This window comes from Hevea brasiliensis, chromosome 11, assembly GCF_030052815.1.
Source record: "Hevea brasiliensis isolate MT/VB/25A 57/8 chromosome 11, ASM3005281v1, whole genome shotgun sequence".
NCBI classification, from domain to species: Eukaryota; Viridiplantae; Streptophyta; class Magnoliopsida; order Malpighiales; family Euphorbiaceae; genus Hevea; species Hevea brasiliensis.
Genome location: NC_079503.1, coordinates 47,944,152 through 47,954,120, shown reverse-complemented (window position 1 = coordinate 47,954,120; position 9,969 = coordinate 47,944,152). Strand labels below are relative to the sequence as shown.

Below are 9,969 nucleotides of genomic sequence, written 5' to 3'. Positions count from 1 at the left end.
CAATTTTGCTTCTTTGACCAGAAGCTAAAAACCAAGGAAAATAGGACTTTAAGCTAGACCAATCTAGCATACTAAAATTGAAAATTGGTAATTACATAAAATGATGCTTGAAGTGATTTGGCAATGAATGCCAACTTGTGAAAAGGGTAAATTGCATTATATTGACAACATATTGAATTGTAAATTGTGACATGTTGATGCTAGAATCAACTTATCCATGATGCATAAAAAGGTCAATAATTTTATTGACCAGTGAAAGGCATAAAGATGTATAAACCCTATGAATAAAGAATTAAATATGTAACATTGTAATATGCCCTAATTTGCCTAGTTGACTAGTTTGGATAGGTTGGCATGCCAATAGGATTCTGACAATTTATTACGTAAATGACTTTACGTCATATTGTGTTTTATGTCTTATTATGCCATACTATGATTTTAATAGCCTATGGCTATACAGATTGTGTTATTATACTTGGCTTAATGCCTGATTGATTATATGGCTTTTTAGCCATACTATTTGCACACCGGGAGACACTTTGTGACCGATGGTGTGACGGCCCGAGGTACTAGGTACCCAGTGCTAGTATATCCGTTTATCGATGCAGTGGTGTATAGGCTATATGGGCAGTCAATTAAAACATTATTCAATTCAGGAAGCTAAGTTAAGTTAAGTATAATGAAATTTCAGTACAATTAAATTACGTATTGAATGAATGAGTAAAAGAGATTAGCAAAAGAAACATAACAAAAATATAAATTGCAGAACCGTAGAGACTTGAAATACAATACAGTTAGAATAATTTGTATACTAGGTAGTATTACTGAAAAGTTATAAACTAAGCACTTCCAAAGAGGAACAAACTAGTATATAAGATTGTTGATACTAGAAATACCATACCAAATTAAATTGATTCTTGAGTATCTGAATTATGATTTATTGCTTTCTTTATTTGTATATATTATTTCTTGTTATACTATTGCACCACTAAGCAGAAATGCTTAGCGCGATGGAATTGCTTCCTCACGTAGGTACTGAAGGTAAAACCAGTAGACTGTCGACTGAGATTTTTGGACTCCAGATCTGCAGAACTGTCAGAAGAATTGAAGGTTGTCACCTCCTCAGTAATGCATGTAGATAGGGCTTATTTTAAACATGTTTTATAATCTGTACATTATAATTACTTATATTATTGTAATGTGAATTAGTAATTGTAATTTTATTTGTATATTCTATACTTGATAAATTTATGTACTTAGTTGGCAAATTATGCAAAATAATAAAATGTAAGAATTTTGATATATGAGTTAAGTATCTGATCATGATGATTCTGATTGAGATTGAGTATGAAAAATTTTGAGATTAATTCTGAGTTGTGAATTTGAGTATATATTGAAATTGTTTTTGGCAGGTTCAGAAGAACTGTTAGTCCAAATTACTGCCAGCGCTCTGTTGGATTATCATTGAAATTTTTAAATTTTCCAAATTAGTCAGATTTTGATAAAAGTAAAAATAGCCTAAGCCTCAGATAAAGTTTTTGAACAAGTAAATCTAGAACTATAATGAAATCAGATAAGATCAGGTGCTCCGGCACGCCGTGTAGCACGCCTTGCTCGGCTACATTGTTGACGGGTGAGGGGTGTTACATTTAGTGGTATCAGAGCACGGTTTAGGCGTTCCTAGGCAAAGATAAGTGGAAAGATAGTGTGCATACATGCATTGCATTCATAAGAGTCGAGGTGACACTTTGCAGATCTGTTTACTTTTGATTATTCAAAGTGAAGATATGGACTTAGAGTCGCAGAGGGCATTAGAAAAAGAAGTAGAAAACCTAGTTCATGAGGTTATAACGTAATAACTACATAATGTTCTCAATGTTTGTATTGTAAGCTGCAGATTACAGTACCAACATGAGATTACTATGTAGAGCTACGTGCTTCCGCGTGGTTGAATAAAATAAGAATATTTGTAAGTAATCTATAATTTGATACAGTTATGCTCGAATAGAGTACTATTATGGGAAATAAATGTGAAAGTTCTAGTCAGAAATTTAAAACTTCAGAACTAGCCTATCGAAAGACTACACTTCTAAGGTAGCTAGAGTCAGTGACTCGGTTATACTAATGTGGACTACCATTACCACAAAAATTGCTATAAGCTTTGAGAATTCAGTATGGCTATAAATTAGAAAGAACACCTTGAGGATGAAGATATTTGGACATCGATATGGAGTCTTATCAGTATTTTAATATTTTTGACAGAAAGGAATGATGTAGGTATTTAAGAATACATTTAGAAATTATATTGATGCTCTCTCCGGAAGCAAGAATAGATACCTTCCATTGATGGAGTTTGTGCATGGTGATGTTTATTAAATAAGCATGAAGATACCAAGGTATAAGGTTTTGTATGAGATAAATGCAGAATACCTAGACAAAGGGTAATTTAACAGAGTTGGAATTGGTAAAAGAGATAGAAGGACTGGTAAAGAATCCTTGTATGAGAGATCAAGAAACTAATGAATAATAGAATTTCATGAGTAGGAATACTAAAGGCAAAGGAAAATAATGATGGAAAAGTAAATAAAATTATGAGGCAACGATAAGTTCGGTTGTTTGAATAAGATGAATTTCAAGGACAAAATTCCTTTTTAGAGGGGAAGAGTTATAACATCCTCATTTTCGTAGTCCGTACATTCTACTATTCGACGACTAATGCATACTGGAAAGTCGAATATGCGGAACTACACTTCGGTGATAATGAACAGACATATGATGATGAAATAAATAAGAAGAAAATGCAAGAAAAATGAAAGACAAATGAAAGAGAGAAAATGAAGCTAAGTTAAACGAGCCAAGACTACACGATGGGTGATCTTGAGGAAGGCCGTTGCCACACACTGCGAGAACCCTCGGAATTTAATTTTGAGACATAGATAAAGGTTTATTGAAATGTAATTAACACTAGAAATATCAAAGAAAAATTAATAAATTAGTACAAAGAAAAATAAAAAATCGAGAAACAGACAAAAATCGGTGTTACCGAAAAATCAGGAATATAATCCGAAGTGGGGTATTTTGGTCATTTGACACCTAGAGTTGCCTTTTGACCTCAATGTCCATTAAAAATAAATGATATTACACTTTAGAAATGTAATGAAAAATTAAATTGTGATACAATATGTAAATAGTAAAAGAATGGAGCCAAATGAGCAAATAAGGAAACTTTAACTAATTAAACATTAAAATCCAAGTTAGTGCTCCACTAACTCTTAATTTGGGAATCTTAAATATTCCTTTGGGACAGCAGAACCATCATCTTCCTCCTTGAGAAATAACCAGCCAAAACCTCCATGGAAATCCACCATGGCCAAACTCCCTCCATCAACATGCAACCATGTTCAAGCCCTCATTTCACCATAGTTTCTTCATCAAAGCTTGCACACACACCTTGGGCAGTATGTTGGAAGCAAAAAGAAGAGGATTTGATGAAGTTTTGGTGAAGCTCAAAAAAGGTTAGTGCTAGTTTTTCATCCATTGCTTCATTAAAGTTTGTATTAAGGTTGAGATGAGTTGGATGGTGAAGAAATTTGAAGGATTTGATGAGTTATTGATATATTCAATTTTGGACAGCCATGAAAGTTTATTGTAGTTGAGTTTTTCTTACCTCAAATGGATGGAAACTAAGGTTGAATAACTTAAATGGAGGAAATAGCAAGTTAAAATCTAAGTATGTGTATGTAGTGCTTGAATTAAGGGTGTGTAATGGAACCTTAATGCTTTGGGCAAACTGCCATGTTTGGCAGCCTATTAAACCATGAATTTGTGTGTGAACATGTAGTTATTAATGAAATATGCTAATGTTAAATTGTGGACAGCAAGTGTAAGTGATATTGAAGTATGATTATGTTGAAGTGTATGTGTAATATTGATATTAAGATATGTTGAATTTTGGTGGAAGTGAATGTTGAACTTAATGGTGAATTGTGTGCATTGAGCACTTGAATATTCTGCCCAAAATTGTTGCTGGAATTGTGTACAATATATATATATATATATATATATGAAAGTGTTATTGATTGACTATTGAAGTAATGAGGAGGAGAAGGAATATCAAATTGGAAGTGTATGTGCTTTGTGCAGGTTGTGTATTGAAGGCAGTACCTAAATTAGGCCATAAGTGCCAAACTATGAACCCAATTGGTATGAAGCCAATGGGGAGTGAAACTAGACACCAAATAGGCCAACTTTCATGTAGAAATGTTGCCAAAATTCTGCCTAGAAACTGACCTTAAAAATGACCAAATCCGGAATAGCAACCTTGCAGCCCAAATTTTTGACCATATGAACAGCAGTCCTTGGGATGACCATAACTCACTCAAAACAGGTCCAATTGACCTAAAATTTTTACCATGGTTAGTTTAGACATAGAGCTACAATTCTTATGAAGTCAACAAAACCCAGAAATTGCCAGAACCCAGTCACATAGCTTGCACAATTTCAGGTACCAAAACTGCCAGAACTAAAATTGACCAAATTTTGCACTAAAGGTGCAATATGTCCAGCTTTAGTAAATTGACCATAACTTGGTCTATACAACTCAGAATGACCTGAAATTTTGCACAGAGTGCAATAAGAGATAGAGCTACAGTTCTTATGCAGACACCAAAACCCATAAATGGCCAGAACCAAGTCAAATGGCCTGCAAAAGTTCGTGTACAAAAACTGCCAAACCAAACGTGACCTAAAATTGACCAAATTTTGCACTAAAGGTGCAATCTGTCCAGCTCTAGTAAATTGACCATATCTTGGTCTATACAACTTAGAATGACCTGAAATTTTGCCCCGAGTGCAATAAGACATAGAGCTACAATTCTTATGAAGACACCAAAACCCAGAAATGGCCAGAACCAAGTCAAATAGCTTGCACAAGTTCAGGTACCAAAACTGCCAGAACTAAAACTGATCAAATTTTGCACTAAAGGTGCAATCTATCTAGCTTTAGTGAATTGACCATATCTTGGTCTATATAACTTAGAATGACCTGAAATTTGCCCCGAGTGTAATAAGACATAGAGCTACAATTCTTATGAAGACACCAAAACCCAGAAATGGCCAGAACCAAGTTAAATAGCTTGCACAATTTCAGGTACCAAAACTGCCAGAACTAAAACTGATCAAATTTTGCACTAAAGGTGCAATCTGTCCAGCTTTAGTGAATTGACCATATCTATACAACTTAGAATGACCTGAAATTTTTCCCCGAGTGCAAGAAGACATAGAGCTATAATTCTTATGAAGACACCAAAATCCAGAAATGGCCAGAACCCAGTCAAATAGCTTGCACAAGTTCAGGTACCAAAATTGCCAGAACTAAAATTGACCAAATTTTGCACTAAAGGTGCAATCTGTCTAGCTTTAGTGAATTGACCATATCTTGGTCTATACGACTTAGAATGATCTGAAATTTTACACCGAGTGCAATAAGACATAGAGCTACAATTCTTATGAAGACACCAAAACTCAGAAATGGCCAGAACCAAGTCAATTAGCTTGCACAAGTTCAGGTACCAAAACTGGCCGAACCAAAAGTGACCTAAAAATGACCTAAGCCTACTATTTTAGTGCTTTCTGTCCAGCATTGGTAAATTGACCATATCTTGGTCTACACAACTCAGAATGACCTGAACTTTTGCCCCGCGTGCAATAAGACATAGACCTACAAGTTTGTAGTTTGGACCGAAACCCAAAAGCCGAGGGAACTAGGTCGTCCGGCTAGGTCAAATTAGTATACCGAAATCCAGTAAATTGCATTAAAATGCAATACACTTAGAAATGAAATTGGTAACATATACCAACACTAAAGGGCTATAAAATGTGACATATTGGTAACATTAGAATTGACTCACGTAGAGTGCGTCAAGGGTCAACATTATAGGTTGACTAAGGAAATGAATTGAAGGGAAGAGTACCAAGAGAAATAGGACTTTAAGCTAGACAAATATAGCACACAAAAATTGAGAAATTGACCAAATTTTGAAGTAAAGGTGCAATCTGTCTAGCTTTAGTAAATTGACCATAACTTGGTCTATACAACTCGAAATGACTTGAAATTTTGCCTCGCGTGTAATAGGACATAGAGCTACAATTTTGCTTCTTTGACCAGAAGCTAAAAACATAGGAAAATAGGACTTTAAGCTAGACCAATCTAGCATACTAAAATTGAAAATTGGTAATTAAATAAAATGATGCTTGAAGTGATTTGGCAACGAATGCCAACTTGTGAAAAGGGTAAATTGCATTATATTGACAACATATTGAATTGTAAATTGTGACATGTTGATGCTAGAATCAACCTATCCATGATGCATAAAAAGGTCAATAATTTTATTGACCAGTGAAAGGCATAAAGATGTATAAACCCTATGAATAAAGAATTAAATATGTAACATTGTAATATGCCCTAATTTGCCTAGTTGACTAGTTTGGATAGGTTGGCATGCCAATAGGATTCGACAAATTACTCAGAAATGACTTTACGTCATATTGTGTTTTATGGCTTATTATGCCATACTATGATTTTAATAGCCTATGGCTATACAGATTGTGTTATTATACTCGGCTTAATGCCTGATTGATTATATGGCTTTTTAGCCATACTATTTACACACCGGGAGACACTTTGTGACTGATGGTGTGACGGCCCGAGGTACTAGGTACCCAGTGCTAGTATATCCGTTTATCCAGTCTAGTCAGTGTATAGGCTACATGGGCAGTCAATTAAAACATTATTCAATTCAGGAAGCTAAGTTAAGTTAAGTATAATGAAATTTCAGTACAATTAAATTACGTATTGAATGAATGAGTAAAAGAGATTAGCAAAAGAAACATAACAAAAATATAAATTACAGAACCGTAGAGACTTGAAATACAATACAGTTAGAATAATTTGTATACTGGGTAGTATTACTGAAAAGTTATAAACTAAACACTTCCAAAGAGGAACAACTAGTATATAAGATTGTTGATACTAGAAATACCATACCAAATTAAATTGATTCTTGAGTATCTAAATTATGATTTATTTCTTTCTTTATTTGTATATATTATTTCTTGTTATACTATTGCACCACTAAGCAGAAATGCTTAGCGCGATGGAATTGCTTCCTCGCGCAGGTATTGATGGTAAAACTAGTAGTATCGATCGAGATTTTTGGAGTCGGATCTACGTAATCGAGAAAGAATTGAAGGTTGTCACCTCCTCAGCAATGCATGTAGATAGGGCTCATTTTAAACATGTTTTATAATCTGTACATTATAATTACTGCTATTATTGTAATGTGAATTAGTAACTGTAATTTTATTTGTATATTCTGTACTTGATAAATTTATGTACTTAGTTGGCAAATTATGCAAAATAATAAAATGTAAGAATTTTGATATATGAGTTAAGTATCTGATCATGATGATTCTGATTGAGATTGAGTATGAAAAATTTTGAGACTAATTCTGAGTTGTGAATTTGAGTATATATTGAAATTGTTTTTGGCGAGTTCGGAAAGAATGTTAGTCAAATTACGCGACACTCTGCTGGATTATCATTGAAATTTTTGAATTTTCCAAATTAGTCAGATTTTGATAAAAGTAAAAATAGCCTAAACCTCAGATAAAGTTTTTGAACAAGTAAATCTAGAACTATAATGAAATCAGATAAGATCAGGTGCTCCGGCACGCCGTGTAGCACGCCTTGCTCGGCTACACTGTAGACGGGTGAGGGGTGTTACAATAACATTAATAGATGCTCCTAAATCTGCCATTGCACGTTCAAATTTAGAATCACCTATTCTGCAGGGAATAGAAAATGAACCTGGATCCTTACACTTAGGGGGTAATTTTTGCTGAAATAATGTTGACACATTTTCCCCCACACTGATCTTCTCATTATTCCTCAACTTGCGCTTTGTAGTGCGTAGTTCCTTAAGGAATTTAGCATACTTGGAAACTTGTTTGATCGCTTCTAGTAAAGGTATATTCACCTCCACCTTTCTAAAAGTCACCAAAATTTCTTTCTCTTGTTCTTCTTTCTTATTTTTAGCCAACCTGAATGGGAATGGAGGAAGAACAGATTTATTAATCTTATTCAAGTTAGGTTCAGTATTTACCTCAACTTTAGGAACTTTAGACTCTTTTTCTCCTTGCTTCTTCTTTTTTGTTGACTCATGTGGAGTCTGATTATCAACTTCTTTCCCACTTCGCAATAGTAAAGCACTTGCATTTTCTCTGGGATTCATGACTGTTTATGATGGGAGCTTTCCAGAACCTTGAGCTTCCAGCTTACTCATAGATGAGGCTAACTGACCAATCTTCCTCTCTATGTTTTCAATGCTATTTCTGGTCTCCTATTGAAACTTTTGTGTATTGTTAGCCAAAGCCTTAACAATTTTATCAAGTGACATACCTTGATTTGAGGGAGGCGGATGTGGAGATGGTTAATTCACTTGTGGTCTTTGCTATTGGTATCGATTTTGCACCGGTTGATTTCCATAACTCAAATTGGGATGATCTCGCCATCCTGGATTATAAGTATTCGAATAGGGATCATACCTACATTGTGGCTGTCCATAATGTCCTACTGCATTAACATGTTGCATTGATTCATCCTCTTGTAACGCAGGACACATATCAGTAGCATGACCCGAACCTGAACAAATTCCACATGCCTTAAGAGGTTACATGTTCCCTACAGCCAACTGCCTCACCAAAGAAGTTAAATAAGAAATTTGTTTCTTAAGGTTAGATGTACTTACCTCATTAACATTCATAGGTGCGTGATCCATTCTCATTCCAAACTGTTGAGAATTTGCTGCCATGTTAGCAATCAGCCTCTTTAACTATTCTAGTGTCTTGTCAACCAAAACTCCTCCACTAGCAGCATCTATCATACTGTGGTCCATTGGTAGAAGTTCCTCATAGAAATATTGAATTAATAGTTGCTCACTTATTTAATGATGGGGACAGCTTGCACACAGATTCTTAAATCTCTCCCAATACTCATACAAGCTCTCTCCATTGTACTGCCGGATGCCACAAATTTCTTTTCTTATATTGGCAGCACGGGAAGTAGGAAAATTCTTCTCCAGAAATATCTGTTTCATCCCATTCCATGAGTTAACAGATCCATAAGGAAGGTAATACAACCAATCCTTAGCTGTGCCCCCCAGTGAGAAAGGGAAAGCCCGAAGCTTGATCTGATCCTCTGAAACTCCTTGAGGTTTCATGCTGGAACACACAACATGAAATTCCTTTAGATGCTTATGTGGATCCTCACCTACAAGACCATGAAACTTAGGCAACAAATGGATTAGTCCAGATTTCAACTCAAAAGCAATATTTAAAGCAAGGTATTGAATACACAAAGGCTGTTGGTTTAGATTAGGAGCAGCCAACTCTTTCAAGGTTCTAGCAGCCATGTTTTCATTTTTGGAATTTGACTCTGAATCCGAATCCGAACTTAGCTCCTTTAAAGATTAGAGTCCTTTAGATATACTTGGAATCTGCCTAGCTTGCTCAGCCAATTTTCTCAATTGTTTAACTATTTTTTCTACTTCTGGATCAAAGATCGACTCACTAGATTGAGAAGTTCTTGTCATAAACAAAAAGAAATCAAAGTAAAAATAGAAAAATGCCTCAAAACCCTAGAAAACAATGGAATTTGGCCTCAAGAGGGTGGGGCCAAAGAATCCTATGGATTGATTGGTCTTGATTAGAGCGTCGTTTCCTTCAAAAAAGGTATGGGCCGCCCTCCAAATTCAACCAAATTTTTTAATGAACAATAACAATGAACAGTAACACCGTAATTAAAATTTTTTTTTTGAAAACCTGAAAATAGCAACACTTCACAAACAAAATTAATAGCAAAATATCCTAACACCAAAAACATGAATTCCAATAAATTTCAGTCCCCAGCAA

The 9,969-nt window shown here is 34.9% G+C and overlaps 1 non-coding gene across 1 annotated transcript; it reads left to right on the top strand.

Annotated features, from left to right (window-relative positions):
- The first annotated feature begins 9,000 nt into the window (after nucleotides 1-9,000).
- LOC131170747 (small nucleolar RNA R71) lies at nucleotides 9,001-9,107 on the top strand. Its single transcript, XR_009141515.1, has one exon. It is a non-coding gene; the product is annotated as a small nucleolar RNA R71 (small nucleolar RNA).
- Nucleotides 9,108-9,969: the final 862 nt, after the last annotated feature.